At 49.2% G+C, this 25,632-nt stretch overlaps 1 protein-coding gene across 2 annotated transcripts in view; it reads right to left on the bottom strand.

The window, feature by feature from the left end:
• Nucleotides 1-25,632, bottom strand: part of PIWIL2 (piwi like RNA-mediated gene silencing 2) — a 1,947,029-nt gene that overhangs the window by 1,044,636 nt on the left and 876,761 nt on the right. The window lies entirely within an intron of this gene.

Here is a 25,632-nt window from a genome sequence, read left to right as displayed (position 1 = left end):
ATGAGCTGAGCCCGTCTGCAGCTTGTGGAACCAAGTCCCAATAGCTGTTCCATGATAACGCTATACCATATACTCTTAAGTGCATTATAATCCTCGCGGTTGAATGCTAACTTTGGTATAGCATTATCAAAACATGTCGAGTAAGGTGTCATACGAATTGGAATACTACCCCCTCGCCAGTTCTGGCGACGGGGGTAGCATTCCACCCTTTTAGAGGGACACGACATGTATGGAACTGTGAACCCCGGTTAAAGTTAACTCGAGCCTTGGCATCACAAAATGGATGCTGCCACCACAGACACAAGTCTGACCTCCTGCTGCTGGGAGTCCTTCCAGCAAGGGAGGCTCGGACAAAGGGTTTGCTGCCTTGGGAGGTGCGAGCACCACCCCAGACAGGATTGTGTGTATTAGGTAGGACAGGCCTGAAAGGAATGAGACATGCCTGGGGCACACAAGGTGCCCTGTGCATACACCGGTTCAAACCAGTTGCTGGGGCAGTCCAGCCCCAGCTCTGGCGCGCAACCGGACAAAGGATAGGGGGTGTAACCACCCCCCTTCCTGGTCCCACCCATGGGAGGGACCTAGTCACAGTACAGCCCCCTTTAGGAGAATAAAGGTAGGAGCTGGTCCCATTCCAAATTAGATTATCCTGAATTGAAACTCTACAAGAAGAAACTCTGGACTTCGACGTTCTGCTCCACAGAAGACTGAAGAATCTCCCTTGTGGGCAAGGAGTGTCCACCCTGCAACTGCAGGCACCATCAAGCGTCCTAGCGGTTCACTTTGTCGTCCTTCCTGCCGGAACCAGACTTCAGAGCCCGACGAGATCCGGACTTCCAGACCTTTCCGACCCCAACCTACCTCTGCAGCACAGCTGAGATCTGTGGGTGCGACGAGACACGTGGGACCGGCCATCTTGAAGAAACTGCACTTCGCTTCCTGCACGACGAGTGCTTTGGGGATTGAGAAGCCCCAGCCCCGAGCAGCTTCTGCACCGAAGACCAGCCCCCCAGCATCCACGAGATCTGCGTGGGGCCCTTTTGCTCGATTGCTGCTCGACGCGTTGTCTGGTCACTTGCCGGCTGGCTAGTGACCTCCTAGACGACGATCCTTGAAATCTTCACTGCTGGTCTGGTTGCTCCAGACTGGCCCTTGCTCCCTTCAAAAGAGGAGCACCCCGGACCCTCCTGGTCCACTCCAGACGCCGTTTCCACTCACCGCATGGGTTGCCTTTGCCAAGGCCTGTTGACTCCAAATCCGGATCCGTCACCACCGACAGCGAGAGCCTGCGTGGGACAGCTCGTGCCTCCATCCTGGTCGTCGAAGACACCTCCTGGTCCATGTGGCTGCAGAGACAAGCGTCTACTCTTCACCTGATCGCGACGACAGCATCTGGTTCCCTCCTGGTTCCACACCGGTCACTGGCTAGTGACTTTGAACACTGTCCCCTCTGCTTTCAGGTCCTCTTCTTCCTCGATCCACCCGTGGATTGCACCGGACATCTTCCACTTGGTCGCCTGCAGCATCTTTCTTCAAGGCTCCATTGACTTCGACGCGGAAACCCGACACACTTTGACACCTATGCACCCGCAGCCCGTGGGTGAGGTAACAAGAGCATTTCGGTGCCCAAAGGTAGATTAACTCTCCTAGTGTCCAGATTGCCAGTCGTTTTAGTCCTAGATAGTAAAGACTGTCCGTACTTACCTTTTTCGTAAACTGTACTGTCCATTGACTTTGTTCCGCATCTCGCGTGTGAGTTCACTCTCTGCACACGTGTCCCGTGGGCCTCCTATTACTTACCTGAGGTTAGGATAGTGTAGTCCCAGCGAACCTACAGCCTCTGGACAGCTCCATTCCTTCTATCGATTTCCTTATACCATTTACTTAGTATATGGTTTGTCGTGCCCCTAGGGCACCATTGTAATTTTGTGCAACTTATCGTATTTTTCCTAAGAGATTGTCATGTGCTTAGCCCTCTGACCTCATAAAGAGTTCAGAGGTGTTTGTTATTAATAAATATACTGTTTAATTGCATAACAACCTGTGTGGCGTCCTTTCATCTGGTATTTAAGGGGTTATATGTGGTAAAACAGATGGCTTCACATGCCAAAAGAGTTTAGCCTAAGACTGCTTTGTCCATGCTACCATTAGGATAGCTGGTCTATAAGGTTGACTTACAACCAATCACCATAAGGGTTGTTTGGACTGATACAAGGTGATCACTAGAACTAGTGAGCATCATATATCAGGCCAACTTCTCACAATCATTATCTTCGCTCTTTCTCCTAAAGAGATGTTCTAGCTCTCCCCCTTGGTTTTACGCAGGGTATGATATGTTCTGTGGCTACAATTGTTTTTTCACTGAGTATCAAGAGCATGAATTTGAGACTTCAGTTTTGATGGAGCAAGGTTTCATACGTAAGAAACTTGCTCGGATGCAATCCTCTCAAATAACATGTAATACTGTAAACAACGTGTCCGTGAAATACTAATAATTGCATTACACTTTTTACACAATCTAGGGGAACCTTGACTATGTGTTTTACTAAGAAGTAACTTGAATAACTTAATATGGCTGCCAAAAACGTGGAAATCTTCTGCGCATGCGTCTACTACAGCAACGTAGTATGACGTCTTTCACTTTGGTGGGAAATCTTTGCAGCTGCGCAGTTGTATTTAAGATGGCCCCTTGAACCTCACATGCTAATGCACATGCTATGCTTAAACTAAACCTCGGACGTCTCACTAAACTGCTAACGCAATAGTTAAAATAAATTAAAGGGATTAGAGTAGGAATAAGTGATATACAGTGCATTCATTTATTTTCGAATTCTAACATGTTTTTCTTTAACTTTGTTATTAGTATTTGTTATTAGTTCGTATTTGGGCCTGGAGGGTGACTGAAATCTCCATCCTGCCTGATTATGCGCAAGCGCACAGGACTCTGTTAAACGCGGTAATGTGACATTGAAACCCAGCCAAGGACACTTTAAGAAGAGAAGCGCCTGGGAACACCACCTCTTGATCCGAAGAAGGGAAGGAGAAGTCAAAATTCGTATACAATGTATTGATCCGAATGTGAAATACGGGTGGGAAATAAAGCTTGGGAAAGTAAATTAAGGGGCGGTAATATTGAACAATGAACCTTAGAAAATCTTTTGTATGGTGTGATGACCTCTCCCCATCCCAGTCTCCAATCAGAAGTAGGGGATTCACTAATATTGACACATTGGGGGGTGGTACATACCCTTAGAATAGTATAACTAAGGTAGGCTCAGTCAGTTAGATTGTCAGACTTGTCATGGACCCATCACTGAAACAGATGATAGCGGAAGCCACAGAGGTCAGAGACGCTGTTCGAGCACTCTGATAGAAGAATCGAGAGAGAAGAGACGAAGAGAGAGAAGAGTCGGAGAAATTGCTGAAGAAGACAAACCTGTCCATCTAGAAAGGGGAAGAAGGAGAAGTTACTTACCTGTAATCCTAGTTCTCTTCCATGGGTATACTCATCAAGCAGACCATCTCTCTGTAGGTCGTTTAGTGCATCAAGGTCTGTTATTCCTTGGCGAAGAAGGAACCTCCTGTGGGGCTGAGCGCCCATTTCACTCGGGCCACGGCGGCTACTACTGACCTGGGTCGGGGAGTCCCCTTGCAGGACATCTGTCAGGCAGTTACCTGGGCCTCGCTGCACACGTTTGCTAAGCACTTCTGCCTGGACAGCCAAGTCTGGAGAAATGGCTTTTTCAGCCGTTCCGTTCTCCAGGACTTTCTGGTGTGATCTTGGTTCACAGACACACCCCCGGGGTTGGTAAAAATTGGTCTAACCAATTTTTACATTCCATCGGATCCCCCAGCTCCATTGTTCAGTTGGTATTGATCTATAATTTGTTTTTATTAGTACCCAAATCACCTAAAATAAAGTTTTTTTCAGGGAGCATTTGGCTACTTTTTAATCTGCACTATTTCACTTGCACGAAATCACAACCCGCTCCGCTGCAATTGCAGGCGTCGTAGCACACCGGAACGGCACTAGGCTGATCCGGTGGGGACCCAATGATGAAGCATGTCACCAACCAGGTTGGTGAGTGAGGGTCCTTTTAAAAACATTTGTCTGGGATACTATATTTAACCACAGATTCCTCACTGGCCCTCCAAACTTGCTATTTTGACAACTTGACTCTTTTCCATCTAAAACATTTTCATTCTATAGATCAGCACACTGGTAATGCCAATTTACCATTTGGCTCTGTGTCTCTTTTTTTTTGTTTAATATTTTTATTATTGACATGAAGGCAAAGTTACAGTAAATAGGAAAAGAAACTCAACTTATAAAAAAGAAACAGATACAATGAATATAATATAAATAATCCTGTATACACATCAGAGAAACAGAAAAAACAAAAACAAAAGGGCATAATATCAAGTAAGAAATATATACCTGCAATTTAGCAAATAAGCAGTTTCATTAGCATCTTGCTAGACAAATTCTCCCCATATTTCTTTCACTTTGCATAGTGCACTGAAGCCCCTGGATTTAGCTAAAGCACATTCCATTTTATGTGTATCTATTATTATTGCCCACGTCACTGCCGGCGAAGGTGGATCTTGTGTGATCCATACTCTGGCCACTGCGAGCCTAGCGCAAGCCAGTATAATGCTGATAAGCTTTCTTAAGCTAGGGTCGCAGTGCTGTGGACCCAATATTATATCTGCGGCAGTGAATGATATTAATCTGTTCAATTTGTGTGACACGGTCCTTTCCAGACCTCTCCAAAATGTTAGTAATAATGGGCAAGAATAAAACATATGAGCGAGATCCGCAGCAAATAGATCGCATTTAGGGCATCTAGTCCTATCATTCTTAAAGCACAAGTTACTACTTGTGTAACGATATATCTGTAAGAGACATTAGTTAGTGATAGATTCCTTACCTTAGAATATCCCCAGGCGTCAGACTGGATCCGCAAACTTTTGCGTAGCAATACCCCTGCGCGTCGATAGGCGCCGTCCGCGGCTCCACGTCCGTCATCGGCATCGTTAGCGCCGGAATGACGTCGCCGGAGTACATAGACACCGCCCTCGCGCGCTGAAGTCAGTTCTTATACACAGCTTTTCCGCGCCAGATACGCAGAGCCATGATAGAACCAACACTGGTGCCATGAAACTAGGGCCCTGAAAGGGGAAGACCTTAACCCTAGATATAGGTTCGCAGAACGGGGAGGATGGGTGGGTCGGTAAGGAATCTATCACTAACTAATGTCTCTTACAGATATATCGTTACACAAGTAGTAAATTGTGCATCTGAAAGAGACACGTTAGTGATGGATTCCTTACCTTAGTATAGATACCCCAGCAATACCAACCCCGGTGGTGGGTCTGCGAACCAATAATCACACCAGAAAGTCCCAGAGGACGGAACGATCAAAGAAGCCATCCCTCCGGACTTGACTGTCCAGGCAGTAGTGTTTTGCGAACGTGTGCAGCGAGGCCCACGTAGCTGCCTGACAAATGTCCTGCAAGGGGACTCCTCGGCCCAGGGCAGTAGTAGTCGCCGTGGCCCGAGTGGAGTGGGCCCTCAGCCCAACAGGAGGTTCCTTTTTAGGCAAAGAGTAACACGCCTGGATGCACAATACGATCCACCGAGAGATGGTCCGCTTGTGCACCGCCCGTCCTTTCTTAGCGCCCACGTAACCAACAAAGAGTCGGTCATCCACCCGGAACTGCCGTGTGCGATCCAGATAGTAAGAGAGCGCACATTTTGGGTCCAGACGGTGGAGCCTCTCTTCCTCTTTCGAGGGATGCGGAGGTGGAAAGAAGGTGGGCAAGGTGATAGACTGCCCGATGTGGAATGCTGTGACTACCTTGGGTAGGAAAGAGGGTCTTGTCCGCAACACAACCTTGTCCGGATGGACAGAAAGGAAAGGAGGCTTGGAAGAAAGGAAAGGAGGTTTGGAAGAAAGAGCCTGGAGCACACTCACTCTCCTGGCAGAGGTGATGGCAACCTGGAAAGCAGTCTTCAGAGTAAGAAGATGGAGAGGACAGTTAAGAAGTGGCTCAAAGGGAGAGCACATCAGATAAGTAAGTACAAGGTTCAAGTCCCACTGAGGCATCACGAATGGAACAGGAGGGAACATGTGTGTGATGCCCTTCAAAAACCTATTTACAATTGGGGACTTGAACAAAGATGGCTGATCAGGTAGCCTTAAGAAGGTGGAAAGGGCAGAAAGGTAGCCCTTGGTAGTGCCCAGATCAGAGCCCTGCTGGGCAAGAGAAAGAAGGAAGAGGAGAACCTCAAAAAGGGGGGCAGAGAGTGGATCCACAGCCTTTGCTGTGCACCATGCCACAAATCTGTTCCACCTGCAGGCGTACACCGACTTTGTGGAGGGACGCCTGGCTGCCAGAATGAATTACAGACTTCAGGAGGCAAGTCAAATGGCTTTAACTGTCGTCACTCAATCTCCAAGCTTGTAGGTGGAGACTGGACAGGTTCAGGTGGAGGACCGTCCCCTGCTGCTGCGACAGAAGGTCCTCCTGAAGAGGCAGACGAATCGGGGGATCGACAGACATGCTGAGTAGCTCTGGATACCAATATCTTTGTGCCCAGTCCGGAGCCACAAGGATAACCTGGGCCCGGTCGCGCCTGATCTTCTTCAGCACTCTGGGCAGAAGTGGTATAGGCGGGAAAGGCGTACAATAGACGGCAACTCCACTCGCGACGAAAAGCGTCTCCGAGCGAGTGCAGCCTTGGAAATTCCAACGCGCAGAACTGATGACTTTGCGCGTTCTCTTCTGTGGCGAATAGATCTAACCAAGGCTCTCCCCACTGCTGAAAGAGACCTTGCGCCACGTCCGAGTTCAGACGCCATTCGTCATCCATTATGCACCGACGGCTGAGTTCGTCCGCCCTGGCGTTCAGAGAACCTGCCAGGTGTTGAACCACCAGGGTCACGCCCTGATGTTCCAGCCACTGCCAGAGGCGCAGAGCCTCCTGGCATAGGGTCCACGACCCCACCCCGCCCTGTTTGTTGCAGTACCAGATGGCGCTGGTGTTGTCCATAAACACCTGCACTACACTCCCACGGACAGAGGGGAGGAATGCCTTCAGTGCAAGACGAATCGCCCGCAGTTCCAGAAGGTTGATGTGGAGCTGAGACTCCGCCGGAGACCAGAGGCCTCTGATCTCCCCCTCTCCCATGTGGCCCCCCCAGCCCTGGAGGGACGCGTCAGTCACAACTACGTGCTACGGTTGGGGTAGGGAGAGGGATCTGCCACTGACCCAATCGCGGTCCTTGAGCCACCACTGCAACTGTTTTGCATTGCCCTCCGAGATCAAGACATGGTCGGACCAGTTGCCCTGATGCTGGGTCCACTGAAACTTCAGGTCCCACTGCAGAGCCCGCATCCGCCACCGGGCGTGATGCACCAGAAGGATGCAGCAGGCCATCAGCCCCAGAAGCCGCAGCGCCAACCTGACCGAGACTCGGGATAAAGGCTGAAAGATCGGAATCAGAGCCTGAATATCCTGAACCCGCTGTTCAGGAGGATAAACCCGAAACTGCGCCGAGTCTAGAACCGCTCCGATGAAGAGGAGCTTCTGAGAGGGACACAGGTGTGACTTCGGCACATTGATGGAGAACCCCAGCAGGTGCAGGAGGTCGTCCGTAGTCTGGAGGTGGCTGACGACTGTCTGGGGCGAGCCCGCCTTCAACAACCAGTCGTCGCGGTAGGGGAAGACTGAAACCCCTAACCTGCGCAGATGAGCTGCGACCACCACCATCACTTTCGTAAACACCCGTGGGGCGCTGGTAAGGCCGAAGGGGAGCACCGTAAACTGAACGTGCTTGTGGCCTACCGTGAACCGCAGGTAACGCCAATGGGCCGGCAGGACAGGGATGTGAAAATAAGCGTCCTGCAAGTCCAACGCTACCATCCAGTCTCCAGGGTCTAGGGCAGCTAAGACCTAAGCCAATGTCAGCATCTTGAACTTCTCCTTCTGGGGGAAGCCATTGACGTTCCGTAGGTCCAAGATAGGGCGTAGGCCCCCTTTGCCCTTCTTGGGTACCAGAAAGTAGTGGGAGTAACAACCACACCCTACTTCTGGCCCAGGAACACGCTCGATGGCCACCTTGGCCAAGAGGGACGTAACTTCCTCTTGCAGAAGTTGCAAGTGATCCCCCGACACGCGGTGGTATTGCGGTGGCATGGCTGGAGGGGTCGCCTCAAAGGGAAGGGAGTATCCCCTTTGGACGATATGCAGCACCCACCTGTCCGACGTGACAGTGCGCCAGTGGAAGTGGTGATGGCAAACCATGCCCATCACTGGTGTCACATGGGCCTGAAAGCACGGACAAGGAGGGTTGTGAGGTGGATGCTGAAGGGGAGGTGTGAACTGGCCTCGCCGCTGTCTCCGACCGCCGCCACGGCGGTTTCCACGGCCGCCACCGCGCTGTGTATTAGTTTGCGGTGCGTGGCTGGCAGCACGTGTGGAGGCGTCCCTTCCTTGGCCACAAAAGGAGCAAAAGGCACCAGTTTGCTGGCGTGGTGCCGAGAGGCCCAAGGACTTGGCCATAGCCCGGGAGTCCTTAAAACGCTCAAGCGCATGGTCTGCCTTGTCGCCAAAGAGGCGACGGCCATCAAAAGGCATGTCCAGAAGGGTGGCCTGGACATCAGCCGAAAAGTTGGCGGTCCTCAACCAGGCGTGGCGTCGAACCACCACCGTCGTTTCCATCGCTCTGCCCAGTGAGTCCGTGGTATCCAGCCCACACCGGATGGAATAGCGTGCCGCATCTCTACCCTCCGCAAGGGTTTGGACAAGTTTAGTCCGGGCCTATTACGGACATTGTCGCAGCACGTCCGCGTCCCACAGACTGTGGGTTTAGTGGCCCAAGAGGCATGCGGTATTGACTGACCGCAGTCCCAAACTCAGGGACGAGAACACCTTCTTACCGAATTGTTCGTACCTCTTGGATTCCCGATCGGGCGGAGCCGTCGGGAATGCGGTCTGGGAAGTAGAGGCCTCGATAACCAGGCTCTCGGGGGTGGGGTGGGTGGACAAGAAGCAAGGGTCGCCCGGAGCCGGGCGATAGCGTCTGGCCACGTTCCTATCCACAGGCTGACCTGTAGCGGGCTTGGACCAAGTGCCCAAAAGAACGTCACACAAGGCCTCATTAAACGGCAGCAGAGGCTAAGTCGAGCTTGCCTGCGGTTTAAGGACCTCAGTGAGGAGGTTAGTCCTCACGGCCGCGACGGGGAGCTCTAGGCCCAATGCCTTGGCAGCCCGCGTCAACACTACACTGTAGGCAGCCCCCTCCTCCGTAGCCACGGTTGGAGGGGAGACAAAACCAGTGTCTGGCGAAGTGTCCAGGCCACTGGTATCCCCAAGCTCACATGTCCAGTCCTGATGAGACTGGCACTCCTGTGCCAGAGGGTCCACAGACCCCTCCCAATCACCCTCATCACCTGAAATTCAGGTTCAACAGATGGGGCCGGTTCGTGGAAGTAAAAGTCTCCATACGACGTTGAGAGCGGCGCCGGTCCCAAATCAAGGGCAGGATTGGGGACGGCGTCGCCCGTAGGTGGCGACACCCTAGGGGCCAGCGCTGGTGAGGTCGTGAGGTCGACCGGCGACGATCCGGAACCGGATCCAGTGAGGGCCTGTGGCGCCGGGACCCAAGTCGCCGGCGGCTCCGGGGCCGAAGCACCCGACGGCGTCGAAGCCGAAGCGCCCGACCCGCTAGGCCCTCCAGCCGGGACCGCTGGGCCCGAAGGCACCACCGAGCCCGGCGGAGGAGGGAGAGACCTCATGGCCATGAGGTACCGCTCAACCTCCTCTGGGGTCGCACCGTGCTCAGGGACCGGAAGGTATGGGGCAGGTGGCGACGCCCACGACTCCGTCGGAGCCACGTGGGTGGTGTCACCGGAACCCCCGTCCGCATCGCGCGAGCGTCGGGGTGGGTCGGAAGAACGATGACGCCTTTCCGACCTCTAATGCCTCTTATTCGAGGACCTGGATCCTTAAGACCGATGCCGACTCCCGGAGCTACGAGGGCTCCGACCCCGCGACCGGTCCCTCGACCTCCTGTGGGACCGGGACCTCGAACGGAGCGGGACCGACTGCCGGAGCTCAAGCCGCTTGCGGGACCGCTCCCGCCTAGCCTTAGACGTCAGGGCCCGGCAGTCGGAGCAGGTTCGGTCGTCGAGGCCTAGACACTGAAGACACCGGCGATGGGGCTCGGTAACCGACATCATGCGGCCACACTTGGAAGAGAGTTTGAACCCGGGCATCCCTACCGGCACCATAGGAGTCGAAGCAACTCGAGAAAACAGATCAAAAGATCAAAAAAGTTTAGTCAAAAAGTGACTAAGGGGTAGAGCGTCTCCGGATCTGCGCTAGCTGGCGCGGAAAAAGAAGAACTGACGTCAGCGCGCGAGGGCGGCGTCTAGGTACTCCGGCGACATCATTCCGGCGCTAACGAATCCGACGACGGACACGGAGCCGCGGACGACGCCTACCGACGTGCAGGGGTATTGCTACGCAAAAGTTTCCGGATCCAGTCTGACGCCTGGGGAAATTCTAAGGTAAGGAATCTATCACTAACGTGTCTCTTTCAGATTTGTTTGATGCCCATTTCGAAATACGTGCAGGAGTATAATAGAGAAAACAGATGGTCTTATATGACTGCAATCTTAAGCTAGATGAGTAAACTGATTTACGAACAGTATCCAATGTGGAAGAGATATCATCAGGAGTGATATCAGCCTCCAGTTTCTGGCTCCAGCGTATGGCTAGTTTCCTGCAGTCACCGTCTGTCTGAGATTTGAAACTTCTATATGCTGAGCTTATCAGTGATTTATTCTTACCGACATGGATACACACCCAGATGCACAAATCCGACAATGTATTGATGTTGAGACTGCAAATCAAATAGTCTCTAATCTGATAGTATTTGAAACGCAAGCTCTCCGTAGCTTTATAAAGCATGCTAAATCTTTCAAATGTTAAAAACCCATTATTATCTTATAGATCCCCAAGATTTTTAATACCCAACTGTGCCCGTGATCTCCCCCCACCATCGTGAACAATTCCTGGTAGGGCTGGGTTGTCCCACAGAGGGAGTCTGGAATGGTATAACGGCATTTGGAATACGCTCGATGGCCACCTTGGCCAAGAGGGACGTAACTTCCTCTTGCAGAAGTTGCAAGTGATCCCCCGACACGCGGTGGTATTGCGGTGGCATGGCTGGAGGGGTCGCCTCAAAGGGAAGGGAGTATCCCCTTTGGACGATATGCAGCACCCACCTGTCCGACGTGACAGTGCGCCAGTGGAAGTGGTGATGGCAAACCATGCCCATCACTGGTGTCACATGGGCCTGAAAGCACGGACAAGGAGGGTTGTGAGGTGGATGCTGAAGGGGAGGTGTGAACTGGCCTCGCCGCTGTCTCCGACCGCCGCCACGGCGGTTTCCACGGCCGCCACCGCGCTGTGTATTAGTTTGCGGTGCGTGGCTGGCAGCACGTGTGGAGGCGTCCCTTCCTTGGCCACAAAAGGAGCAAAAGGCACCAGTTTGCTGGCGTGGTGCCGAGAGGCCCAAGGACTTGGCCATAGCCCGGGAGTCCTTAAAACGCTCAAGCGCATGGTCTGCCTTGTCGCCAAAGAGGCGACGGCCATCAAAAGGCATGTCCAGAAGGGTGGCCTGGACATCAGCCGAAAAGTTGGCGGTCCTCAACCAGGCGTGGCGTCGAACCACCACCGTCGTTTCCATCGCTCTGCCCAGTGAGTCCGTGGTATCCAGCCCACACCGGATGGAATAGCGTGCCGCATCTCTACCCTCCGCAAGGGTTTGGACAAGTTTAGTCCGGGCCTATTACGGACATTGTCGCAGCACGTCCGCGTCCCACAGACTGTGGGTTTAGTGGCCCAAGAGGCATGCGGTATTGACTGACCGCAGTCCCAAACTCAGGGACGAGAACACCTTCTTACCGAATTGTTCGTACCTCTTGGATTCCCGATCGGGCGGAGCCGTCGGGAATGCGGTCTGGGAAGTAGAGGCCTCGATAACCAGGCTCTCGGGGGTGGGGTGGGTGGACAAGAAGCAAGGGTCGCCCGGAGCCGGGCGATAGCGTCTGGCCACGTTCCTATCCACAGGCTGACCTGTAGCGGGCTTGGACCAAGTGCCCAAAAGAACGTCACACAAGGCCTCATTAAACGGCAGCAGAGGCTAAGTCGAGCTTGCCTGCGGTTTAAGGACCTCAGTGAGGAGGTTAGTCCTCACGGCCGCGACGGGGAGCTCTAGGCCCAATGCCTTGGCAGCCCGCGTCAACACTACACTGTAGGCAGCCCCCTCCTCCGTAGCCACGGTTGGAGGGGAGACAAAACCAGTGTCTGGCGAAGTGTCCAGGCCACTGGTATCCCCAAGCTCACATGTCCAGTCCTGATGAGACTGGCACTCCTGTGCCAGAGGGTCCACAGACCCCTCCCAATCACCCTCATCACCTGAAATTCAGGTTCAACAGATGGGGCCGGTTCGTGGAAGTAAAAGTCTCCATACGACGTTGAGAGCGGCGCCGGTCCCAAATCAAGGGCAGGATTGGGGACGGCGTCGCCCGTAGGTGGCGACACCCTAGGGGCCAGCGCTGGTGAGGTCGTGAGGTCGACCGGCGATGATCCGGAACCGGATCCAGTGAGGGCCTGTGGCGCCGGGACCCAAGTCGCCGGCGGCTCCGGGGCCGAAGCACTCGACGGCGTCGAAGCCGAAGCGCCCGACCCGCTAGGCCCTCCAGCCGGGACCGCTGGGCCCGAAGGCACCACCGAGCCCGGCGGAGGAGGGAGAGACCTCATGGCCATGAGGTACCGCTCAACCTCCTCTGGGGTCGCACCGTGCTCAGGGACCGGAAGGTATGGGGCAGGTGGCGACGCCCACGACTCCGTCGGAGCCACGTGGGTGGTGTCACCGGAACCCCCGTCCGCATCGCGCGAGCGTCGGGGTGGGTCGGAAGAACGATGACGCCTTTCCGACCTCTAATGCCTCTTATTCGAGGACCTGGATCCTTAAGACCGATGCCGACTCCCGGAGCTACGAGGGCTCCGACCCCGCGACCGGTCCCTCGACCTCCTGTGGGACCGGGACCTCGAACGGAGCGGGACCGACTGCCGGAGCTCAAGCCGCTTGCGGGACCGCTCCCGCCTAGCCTTAGACGTCAGGGCCCGGCAGTCGGAGCAGGTTCGGTCGTCGAGGCCTAGACACTGAAGACACCGGCGATGGGGCTCGGTAACCGACATCATGCGGCCACACTTGGAAGAGAGTTTGAACCCGGGCATCCCTACCGGCACCATAGGAGTCGAAGCAACTCGAGAAAACAGATCAAAAGATCAAAAAAGTTTAGTCAAAAAGTGACTAAGGGGTAGAGCGTCTCCGGATCTGCGCTAGCTGGCGCGGAAAAAGAAGAACTGACGTCAGCGCGCGAGGGCGGCGTCTAGGTACTCCGGCGACATCATTCCGGCGCTAACGAATCCGACGACGGACACGGAGCCGCGGACGACGCCTACCGACGTGCAGGGGTATTGCTACGCAAAAGTTTCCGGATCCAGTCTGACGCCTGGGGAAATTCTAAGGTAAGGAATCTATCACTAACGTGTCTCTTTCAGATTTGTTTGATGCCCATTTCGAAATACGTGCAGGAGTATAATAGAGAAAACAGATGGTCTTATATGACTGCAATCTTAAGCTAGATGAGTAAACTGATTTACGAACAGTATCCAATGTGGAAGAGATATCATCAGGAGTGATATCAGCCTCCAGTTTCTGGCTCCAGCGTATGGCTAGTTTCCTGCAGTCACCGTCTGTCTGAGATTTGAAACTTCTATATGCTGAGCTTATCAGTGATTTATTCTTACCGACATGGATACACACCCAGATGCACAAATCCGACAATGTATTGATGTTGAGACTGCAAATCAAATAGTCTCTAATCTGATAGTATTTGAAACGCAAGCTCTCCGTAGCTTTATAAAGCATGCTAAATCTTTCAAATGTTAAAAACCCATTATTATCTTATAGATCCCCAAGATTTTTAATACCCAACTGTGCCCGTGATCTCCCCCCACCATCGTGAACAATTCCTGGTAGGGCTGGGTTGTCCCACAGAGGGAGTCTGGAATGGTATAACGGCATTTGGAATTTACTAACAATAGCTCTCCATAAAAAAACGATATCTCTTGCAATCTTAAATTTGACCCGTTTAAAGTAATTCGGATCGAATGTACGACATAAAAACATTTTGGATTCAGTTCCTAGCATAAATGCATAGTAAGAAAATGGATCTTTATAGGGGAGTATTATACTACGAATGCGACCTATAAACGTCGACCAAAAATATGCTTTGAAATCAGGGAAGTCCAGACCCCCTTTATCATAAGATAATGTAAGTAAATCAATTGCACAGCATGCTTTTTTATAGCCACAAATAAAGCTACGTAGTATGCCATCTAGGCGTTTAAAAAAAAGATTATTATTGCGAAATGGAATTGATTGAAATAAATAGATACATTTGGGGAGAATCTTCATTTTAATCAGGTTAATCTTGCCAATTAAACTCAGTGGGACTTTGTGCCATTTTTTTAGAGCAGTAGCTGTATCTTTTAACAATGTTTCATAATTCAATATAGCTATCTCTTCTGGACAGGCAGATATTTTTATACCAAGATAAGTAGCCATTTTACAAACTCCCTGGATTTGATTCCTTGGTTTATAATTCATAATAATTTGCGTTTTATTAGTGTTTTGTTTGTATCCAGAGACTAAACCAAACGACCTGGCCTCCGTAATAATCCCGATTATGGCTTCCTCAAACATTTGTTGAGTAAACCGCAATATCGTCCTCGTATACCGTCATTTTAAGGATGCTTGGACCAGATGAGAATGGTATTATGAGTGAGTTTTTTTGTATTGCAACTAAAAATGGTTCGATGGATAAAGCAAATAATAACGGTGACAGCGGACACCCTTGACGGGTGCCGCGCAAAATAGAAAATGTGTCCGACTGCATACCTGCATAGCAGATTTTTGCCCTTGAGTTATCATACAGAGCCTTCATCATTTTCAAAAATGAGGCTTTAATACCGAATCTGTCCAACACGGCCCAGAGATATTCCCACCCCACTCTGTCAAATGCTTTCTCCGCATCAAGTAGTATCATTCCGAGTGGGGTGGAGTTTACCCATGCAACATCAAAAGCCGTAAACGGCATGTTAATATGGGTCGTAGTGTCCCTGCCGGGTACAAAACCATGTTTTTGTGAAGATACCAGGGCAGAGATTATTGGGGCAAGCCGGTTATCGATTATTTTGGCAAATATCTTTGCATCGGTATTTATTAAAGAAATTGGTCGATAAGACCCGCATTCATCTGGTTTTCTATCCTTCTTAAGAAAAAAGATAATTTGTGTGATGTTCCAAGACTCAGGAGCTTTCCTCTCTTGTCCAATATATCCAACTACTTGACTGAGTGTAGGAACTAGTTCTTCAGTACATAGTTTGTAAAGCTCAACCGGGATTGAGTCCTACCCTGACGATTTGCCAGAAGGTAGAGCATTAATTGCAACTTTAATTCTTCTTGAGTAACTTCCCTGCTTAGTGTGTCTTCTTGATTAATATCAATATGGTTCACTTCATTATTCTGCAGATACCTAAAAATATTATCAAAAACCGGACGATTTTCAGGGGTGTATAATTCCTTATAATATCTAGCAAACTGTTCTAATATTTTAGAGGGGTTATTATACGTCTCATTGTTAGGGCCTTTAATGGTCTGAATTATTGTTTTAGCTTTATTCGCTGCTACCTTGTAAGCCAATATCTTCCCCACTGTTTCCCTTCCTTCATATTGGGAAAGGCGATATTTATTCAATTTTACGAGGCTCTTTTCTCTCAGTGTCTGTTTTAAGTCTGATTTGAGGCCAATTAGAGTATAGGTTAATTCTTCAAAATTGGAGCCTTGTAACAATGCTGTTGCCAGTTGATTTTCAACAGATAATATTTTCGCTACGGTGTTATCAATATCCTTTTTGTTTTGCAAATTCTGCCTAAATATATATTGCTGAGTAAAGCCCCTAATGCTAGCTTTGCAGCAATCCCAAACCATATTATGCGAGGTTTAGCCAAAATTAATTACCAAGAAATCTGTTATGTGGGCCTTCAGTTTTGATATGAAGTCTATATTAAGCAATAAATGTCGTGGGAACGAAAAGCGATGGGGGTTAAGTTTCTTCGTTTGTGTTTTAAAAGAGAGGACGATAGAGTTGTGATCGGATGTAACCCGCAGGCATATCTCCATAGTGCTTGTTTCCAGAATATCATCAGCCGCCCATGCCATATCAATGCGGGAGCATAATTTATGTGCAGCGGAGTAATACGTATAGCCAGCAACATCAGGATGTAGTGCCCTCCAGGCGTCTTTGATATTATGGATACGCCCAATTTCTAAAATAGCTGCCCTAGTTTTGCGCATCCTCCTAAATGCCCCAGTCTAGTAGTGTCAATATTATAATCTATAATACAATTAAAATCCCCAAATATAAGATGTTTCCCCTCCCATCCAAGAAGCTCGATATTTATCTTATCCATAACAGAAGGATCATCTATGTTTGAGCCATAGACCACACAAAATGTGCATTTCCTATTTTCCATAATTCATTGGGCAATAGCCCATCTCCCGTTTTTGTCTGTCACAGTTTTAATTATCTCGGCCTTGAATAGTTTATTCTGTAAAATAGCAACTCCCCTGATTGACATATTTAGATTGGAGATTACGACCATATTATATCCTAATTCCTTCAGTACATTTCGATCTTTATGGCAGATATGTGTCTCAGATAATAAAACTATATGCGGGTTATACATCCTTAGTTCCTCCAATACTAAACGTCGCTTATTCTTACTATTCAGCCCGGCTACATTCCAGGCCAGACACTATTTTATCCATAATGGTATCTTTCGCACCTCTGCCTGTCATATTCCCTTCAAACACAATAAAGCACAGAAACAAAACATTGCTCCACTAAATATCATTTTCAAAACTCGCCTCATGTAAAACATTTAGCTTTACCCCTGGCCCCTCCACCGACCTTACCCACCTCACTCCACCCTACCACCCTCACCCTCCCTCTGATTCTTCGTAGAGGAGTATTCCTCTCTCTAGCCAGCTGCCGTTGGTTTGGGCAGCCCTGAAAGTTGCAGCAGGTCCAAACCTTCTCTCCCAAAAAAAAAAAAGAAACAAAACAAACAACCACCCCTAATCCTAAAGGGATTTCGTGAAACCCTATTAAGGGTATCTAAAAGAAAAGGAAAATGATCCCGCTATGCACAATTTATAAATCTATGTCTTTTAGATCTCTTAGGCAAACTAAATCGTACTAAATCATCTTATATAGCAAACATTTTTATTTTTTTCCCCCTTTTTTAACTATTCTTGTAACAGTTGCTATAGTTGCTACTCTGCTGATTTCTCAGTGTACTCTCTCCGCCACATTTCAACCATTTTTTCTGCTTCCGTTTCATCTGAGAACCAAAATGTGTGACCATTCTTAAAAACTTTTAGGCGAGCTGGTTCTTGCAGAAAGGCTTGACCCCCCACAGCCTTGATTGGATCTATACATTTTCATAGCTTCCAGCGCCTGTCCATTGTGCTTTTACTCAAGTCTGATCTAACAAAAAAGGTTAAAGACTCTATAGTGACTGGTCGATTAGGTCTTGTTTTCAGTGAAATCGCCTGTCTTAACAGAAAACTACCCATGTATATCAAAAAGGGCCTAGGATACTGGTTGTCTTTGTTGCGCTGGACTAGCGGCAATCTGTGAACCCTTTGTAATTGTGAATCCCAATCCCAGTCTGAGTACGGAAATGCTTTTTGAAAAAGTTGAACCATATATGTTCGCGGATCTCCACCCTCAGCTCCTTCTGGTATGCCAAATACTCGCAGATTTTGTTTCCTTTGACGGTTTTCCAAATCCTCAATTTTATTTTGCAGACTTGCAATCTGACTCTCATGTTTGTTTACACAGGTCTGTGTGCGTATGGAAAGTTCCTCCATATCAACAACCCTTTGTTGTAGCTGTGACCTCTTGCATGAGATCCCCCATCTTATTTTCCAAAGTATTTAAGGTCTGCTGCATTTTATCATTATCTGCACGCATCTGCATATAATGTTGTTGAGATTCAGTTCTCTGTTCATTGAGAAGTTGTACGATCAGGTTAAGTGATACGTCTCCTTTAGTATCCCCAGTATTACCTATACACTGCGATTGAGTTGTTATTTGATTCGGGCTTATGTTCAAATTATCGAGATCATCAGTCAAAGTATCCGTCATAGCATTAAGTTCTGGTGTATTCTGAAAGCAGCTTTGATCCAGTGTATTAGGGACGCATACCTCAGATATATGAACACTCTTAGGATGGGTTTCTTTAAATATATCTTCCCTTGGGCTGTTCCCTGGCAGCCGTTGTACCATCGACTTTACCCCACCAGAAGAATGCATCCATTTTCGTAAAGGGTTGTTGTCTTCCATTGTTTTTGGTTTTATCCCACTTTGCGCATGTATTGGGGTTTTTTTGGCTTTGTTTCTAGTTTTTCCATTAACTTTTTTAATGGTAAAGCCCTTAGAAGTATTATATGTTTTACCGGGTATGGCTTCATCCGTGTCTTCAAAATCTTAATTGAATTCAAGGTCAGTTTGTGAATCATTTTGTAGATCATCCCCTCCGATAGCTTTGTCTATAGCCCTGCAGAGTTCATCTCCCAGTTTCAGCGTCATATTTGCACCAGAATTGTTTTGGAAAAGTTGTTGGTGATTAATGCTTGTAGGTGTAGTTGTAGTTGTTGCATCTGGGCATATAATCACATCATCCCCGCATACAGTTTCACATAGATCAGAACAATTTTTAGTTGCAGAAGATGCTGAGGTTGAGTTTACATTTATTACATCAGTACATAGCGCATTCATCATGTCTCCCTCTGTATCTAAAACTACCTCTGATTCTTTCCCAGCAGCCTGTGTCGCTGTATTAGACAGTTCCCCAGTTGTTACCACTGTCTTTTTAGCAGGGGTTTGAGTTTGACTTTTAGTTTGAAATAAAGCAGGGGTGATATTGTAGGTCACATCTTTAGGGTTTACACCGCTCCCCTGCGGCGAAGTTAATTTCCCGGTACTGTGGTTGATAGACATTTGTATACTTACATTGTCATTTTTATTGCCTGGGTCAATAATTGGTTTAGAAAGCACACAACACTGGGGGTTTAATCAAAGGCAAGCATGACTTTTCACATGCTGATAATTCATTAGCACAGCTATTAGACTCCTCAGTTGCAATGTTTTTACCAGCCCTCGTTGATCTTGTTGGGTTCTTGGGTACCATTGCAATGACTTCAGGGTGTGATATCCTTGGCTGTGTAGCTAGCTCTGAGTTAGTCCCTACAGGGCAGGAAACTGGATAAATTACTGTGGAGGCCAACAGAGACGGACCCAGATGTCCAATGAGTTTTGCAAAAGAGGGATATTTATAATAATAATAATCCACATTTGTACGCAATAGTAGCCACACACGAGCACCTTTCAGTCGCAGCATCCAGAAAATGTTCCTTTCCTGCCCCGCTCCTCTAGTCTCGCTTCTTATTCTAAATCAGAGATAAGTCTCTATAGTGCAGAGTCAAATACCGGGCTGAGTACCCCATCAGCGTAGTTAGTTGTGATAAGGCTGGGCTAATTGCCACTATGGAGAGCTACTGGCAACAATTCTGGCCCAAGAGTCCCAGGAGTCCCAAATACGATCCAACCTGTGACCACTACCAGACTGCCAAGCCAGCCATTGCCAATCAAACCTCGTGGACCATAATGAAATGCCCAGGGAGAAATGTCTCTATTAATAGTTCCGCATTATTATTGCACAGGCGTAACTTCAAAGGAACAGTTTCTAGTTTCTAGTTCTGGTGCTGGTTATGAGTAACCCGAGCCCGTAATCCCGCTGCATCAGTATCAAGATCAAGAATTTGAGACTTCAGATCCTGCTTCCTGTCCCTGATTTGCTTCCAGTCCTGTGCTATGTGATATATGAATTCCCCTTTTAAGACTACCTTTGTTGCATCCGATAATGTGTTGGCCCATGGCCTTAGCAAGAGACCTTCTCAGGGAGATTGCTCTGAACGTAATTTCGTTGAGACACCATAACCCGTCACTGAAACTTTTAGGCATGTGAATCCCTAGGGTTACAGTAAGTGGGGAATGGCTGGACAAGGCCACTTTTCCAATATCGGCCTCTTGGGTACTGCAAGTGCTCCTCTGATACTAAGAACAAATATATACTATAAAATATTGAATGAATTTTAAAGTAAATTGTGTGGACCTTAGATTCCTCACGCTCTGGAAGTGAAGAACGGAGCCGCATATAAGCACCGCCCATATTCGCTGTCAGTTGCTTTCTAGACTATTCGCGCTCTGAGACACAGAGCCAAATGGTAAATTGGTATTACCAGCGTGCTGATCTATAGAATGAAACATTTTTAGATGGAAAAGAGTCAAGTTGTCAGAATAGCAAGTTTGGAGGGCCAGTGAGGAATCTGTGGTTAAATATAGTATCCACCAGAAAAATTGTTACCAACAGTAATTAACTTATTCTTCTGATGGATACTTTTAACCACTGGTTCTTCACAGTGTGAAAAGATACCACAGGAGTACCTACCAAGGTGGTCAGTCTGTGAGCTAGCCAAGACCAACAAGTCATGCAGGATCGAGAAGGCAAAATGCCCCTCTCAATGGACCTGACTGTCGCGGTAGTAATGCTTTGTGAACGAGAGTCCCAAACTCCATGTAGTTGACTGACAGATGTCTAGGTCAAGCACTTGGCATGCTAGTACAGTGGTAGCAGCTTTGGCCATGGTGGAATGAGCCCCAAAAGCCTTCTGGTGACTGCTTTGTTACCAGTGCTACGCAAACAAATGATGGACGGAACGCTGAATAAATCAAACATTCACCCACAGTCAAGAGATCTGGGTTTAATCCATCATTCTTTTGCTCACCATGTGTAGGAAGGTAGATCCCTGACTATGGTTGCCCCCAACTTTTTGCCTGGTGTTTTGCTAGTTTTCTGACTTAGTTGACCTGAGGCCCTGCTGTTCAGGACCTCAGGCCCACTGCTCTCTCTGTAAAATGGATTCCATGTACCTTAGGTACATATCTAAATTGGATACTGAGCCAACTTATCAGTCCCTGTACAGTGTACCTTAGGTACCCAGGGCATAGGTGTACCCAGGGCCTACCAGGGGCTGCAGCATGTATTATGCCACCCCTGGCTGGCCATCCAAATCTGACACAACTGGCTGCACGACAGCTGGGGCAAGGTGGTGTAATCACCCTTTGCTTTAGATATAGTATACCTATATCTAACCCTAAAATGGACACACAGATCTCCTATCAGTCACTCCTATGGCAGGCCTTAACAATCCTGGAGGCAGAGTGCTTGGAATCGTGTGAGATGGTGCTCTGGCATGAGCTGAGCCTGTCTGCGGCTTTCGGGATCTATCCCTTAGCCGTTTCCATGATATCGCATACCATATACTCTTAAGTGCATTATAATCCTCGCGGTTAAATGCCAACTCTGGTATCGCTTTATCAAAACATGTCGAGTAAGGTGTCATACGAATTGGAATAATAACCCCTCGCCAATTCTGGCGACGGGGTTAGCATTCCACCCTTCTAGAGGGACACGACATGCATGTAGCCTATAACCCGGTTAAAAGTCAGACAGAGCCTTAGCATCCACAAAATGGATGCTGCCACCGAGACACAAGTCTGCCCTCCTGCTGCTGGGAGTCCTCCCAGAGCAGGAGATAAGGACAAAGGGTTTCCTGCCAGGGGCGGTGCCAGCACCGTCCCAGACAGGGTTTTGTGTATTGTAGGTAGGCAGGGCTTCAGAGGAAGGTGACTGCACGTGGCACCCCAGTGCTCACTGTGCATAGGCTGGCTTGAACCAGTTCCAGGGACACTCCAGACCCTGTGCTAGGGAAAAGCCCGCCAAGGAAGTGGGTGTAACCACCCCCCTCCTGGTCCCACCCATAGGGCAGGACCTAGTCGCGTGCCAGCCCCCTTTTCCCAGATAAAGGTAGAGACTGGCCCCCTTCCAAATCAGATCATCTTTGGAATCAAGATACCACTTTCCACGAAAGGACTTCACGATTTCTTCCTCAAGATTCTCCCTTGTGGCTAAGGAGTAGTCACCCTGCATCCGCAGGCACCATCTAAGAACACTGCGGTCTGCTGCACGTCCTTCCTCCGGAATCCGACTGCCCAGCTCGACGAGACCCGGCTTCCCTGGCACCTCTGACCTCTACCCACCTCTACAGCACAGCTGAGAACCGTGGGTGCGACGAGACCTCGAGGGACCGGCCATCGCCAAGACTGCACGACTTCTGCACAGCAAGCCCACCGAGTAATTTCCTGGTGAGTGCTTTGGGGTCCGAGAAGCCCCCACCCTGAGCAGCTCCAGCACCGAAGAGCAGCCCCCCAGCATCTCCACGATCGGCGTGGGGCCCTTCTGCTTTTTGCTGCTCACCGCGTTGTTTGGCTACTAGCCCGCTGGCTTGTGGCCTTCCGAACGACGCCCGACGACAACACTGCTGCTAGTCTGGTTGCTCCAGACTGGCCCTTGCTTCCCTCCATCGGAGAAGTACCCTGGACCCTCCTGGTCCGGCTAAGACGCCATTTTAGGTCCACCGCGTGGGCCTTGCATTTGCCAAGACTTGTTGCCCAATCCTGGGTCCAGCGACGTCGACAGCAAGAACCTTCGTGGGACAGCTCGCACCTCCATCCTGGTCGCCGACAACGCCTCCTGGTCCGAGAGACTGCAGAGCCCAGCAGCGCCCACTCACCTGACTGCGGTGACTTCGCCCGGTGCCATCCTGGTGCCCACTTAATCACTGGCTAGTGATTCAAGAACTTGGTCCCCTCTGCTTTCAGGTTTCCTTCTTCCTTGATCCAGGCTTGGATCCATCGAACTTTCCTTCACTGGTCGCCTGCCAGCAACTTCTGCCTTCCAGGCTCCTGGTCCGGCACGAGGATTCCCGACGTCTTTTCAGACCTATGCAGCTGCAGCCCCTGGGCTAGGTAACTTCGGCACTTCGGTGTCCCAGCATAGCCTCACTATTCAAGGGTCAGGATCCACTGTCGTTTTCTCCCTACCAGGTCGGGTTCGCCCGTGAACACTAACTTTGTGAATTCTAGCTTCCATAGACTTTGTCCCGCATCCCGCGTGAGAGTGCACACTCTGCACCCGAGTTCCCTAGGCCTCCTGCTAGTAATCTAAAGGTTCAGTAGTCCAGTCCTAGCGATCCCAAAGCCTCTGAGAATCGTTACTTACCTGCTAGTAATTCGCATTCCACTTTTAGAGTATATGGTTTTTGGTGCCCCTCGGGCATTTGTGTATAACGTGCTAACTTAAGTATTTTCATAAGAGTTTTGTTGTGTGCTTAGCACCCTGTCCTCATAAAGAGTACAGGGTTGTTGTGATTCTAATAAATACATTGTTTATTTTCATAACACTTGTGTGGTGTCCTTTCACTGGGTGTTCAAGGGGTAATGTGATGGTAAAACAGCTGGCTTAACACGCCCTCTAGAGTCTTAGCCTTAGACTGCTCGTATCCATGCTACTAGGATAGCTGGTCTATAAGGTTAACTTACAACCAATCATCAATAAGGGTTGTTTGGACTGATACATAGTGATCACTAGAATAGTGAGCACTGCATATCAGGCCAACTTCTCACATTGGTGAGCAGCGGTTGGGATTTGAGCTTGCTGTTGTTTTACCACACATGCCCTAAGAATATCTTGTGAAAGATCACATAAGTACTAAAGGTACATATAACTTAGCTTAGAATACTCTGAGTTCTACTGAACCAGCTGTTGTAGCTCCTAGGGCCTAGCACACCCTAAACTACAACTCTAGCAAGGGATCAGTAGGCAAACATATAGTGTAGGTAAGTGCACCACTTACACCTCACTAGAAAAGCATGTCTACCCAGGGAGAATCTACTGAGACTCCCCTGGTCAGTGTTGACCCTCCACAGGTCACTTCAAGATATGCAGCTCTCAGTTTCCAGGAGATGAGACAGATTTGTGTCTCCAGGAAACTGAAGCAGGGGTCTAACCCCACCATTCCCTTTCTGATAGGTCTCTTAGAGACATATGATGCCAGAAAGATTTCTCAGTTACATGAGAACATGCCAGCCTTAGAGGGAACCTCTGGGGATCCAGACCTCCCCAACACTGCTACTGCAGTTGAGGAGGAGGATCAAGAGGAACTCTCTGGGGATGAGGTAGACAAAGGTCTTAAGGTAGTCAGAAGGCTAACTAGGGCCAACTTAGACCTACTTGGGGAAGGATCTGGGGGACCTCCAGTACTGACCCTAATAAGGCCTAACCTTGGAGTTAGGAGAGATAGATCTCCTTCTAGGGACTCCCTTAGATCTCTGCACTCTAATGCCTCTTCTCAGGGGAGAAGGAACTCTCCCCAGAGGAGATTGACTTCCCCTCAGAGAAGAGAGCATGAAGCAAGGATGAGACAAGCTAGACTGAGGATTGAAAGGGAAGAACTTGCCCTGGCCAAAGAAAAGCTTGCATTTGCTAGAGAGCAGCAGATGAGTGGGTTAGCTCCCACTGGTGGCAGCAATCTCCCAAGAGAAAAAGAGAAGGGTTTAGATACTAAACACCTGACTAAGATAGTGCCCCCCTTTAAACAAGGGGATGACATCCAGAAATGGATGGCTGCTTTGGAGAGGGCCTGCACTGTGCAGTGCATTCCCCAGAGTCAGTGGGCAGCTATACTGTGGCTCTCCTTTGATGGTAAAGGTAGAGATAAGCTCCTCACTACAAGAGTGGAGGATGCTAACAATTACCAGGTCCTGAAGAATGCACTGGTTGATGGGTTTGGCTTAACCACTGAGCAGTACAGGTTGCTGTTCAGAGACACCCAGAAAACTCAGTCTCAGGACTGGTCTGACTTTGTTGATTGTGCCACTAAGGCTTTGGAAGGCTGGCTACTGGGTAGTAAGGTTACTGATTTCAAAGGATTGTATAATCTAATTATGAGAGAGCAAGTCTTAAATAATTGTCAGAACCAGTTATTACACCAGCACCTGGTAGACTCTGATCTGACCTCTCCAAAAGAATTGGGTAAGAGGGCAGACAAATGGGTCAGAACCAGGATTAGGCCCAAGAACCAAGGTGGTGACCAGAAAAAGGAATCAACCAAGCCTCAAGAGAAGGGTGGGAATAAATCTACAGATCAAACCACATCAGGGCCCCAAAAATCCTCTGAGGGGGGTGGGTCCCAGAATCCTTCCAATAACCAGAAGAAACCTTATTGTTATCCCTGTAAACAGGTGGGCCATTTAAAAACTGACAGCAGTTGCCCAAAGAATAACAATAAGGAAAACATACCCCCAAGTAACATTCCCAAACCTCCTGTTACTACTAGTAGTAATCCCCCTGGTGGTGGGAGTGCCCCCAAGAATTTGGGTGCATTTACTTTGGGAGTTCCTGGGGACTCTGGCCTAACCAGGTCCCCTGACTTAGATACTCTTGTCTGTGAG

The sequence above is a fragment of the Lissotriton helveticus genome, chromosome 11 (assembly GCF_964261635.1).
Source record: "Lissotriton helveticus chromosome 11, aLisHel1.1, whole genome shotgun sequence".
NCBI classification, from domain to species: domain Eukaryota; kingdom Metazoa; phylum Chordata; class Amphibia; order Caudata; family Salamandridae; genus Lissotriton; species Lissotriton helveticus.
This window is presented reverse-complemented; position numbering and strand designations above follow the sequence as displayed.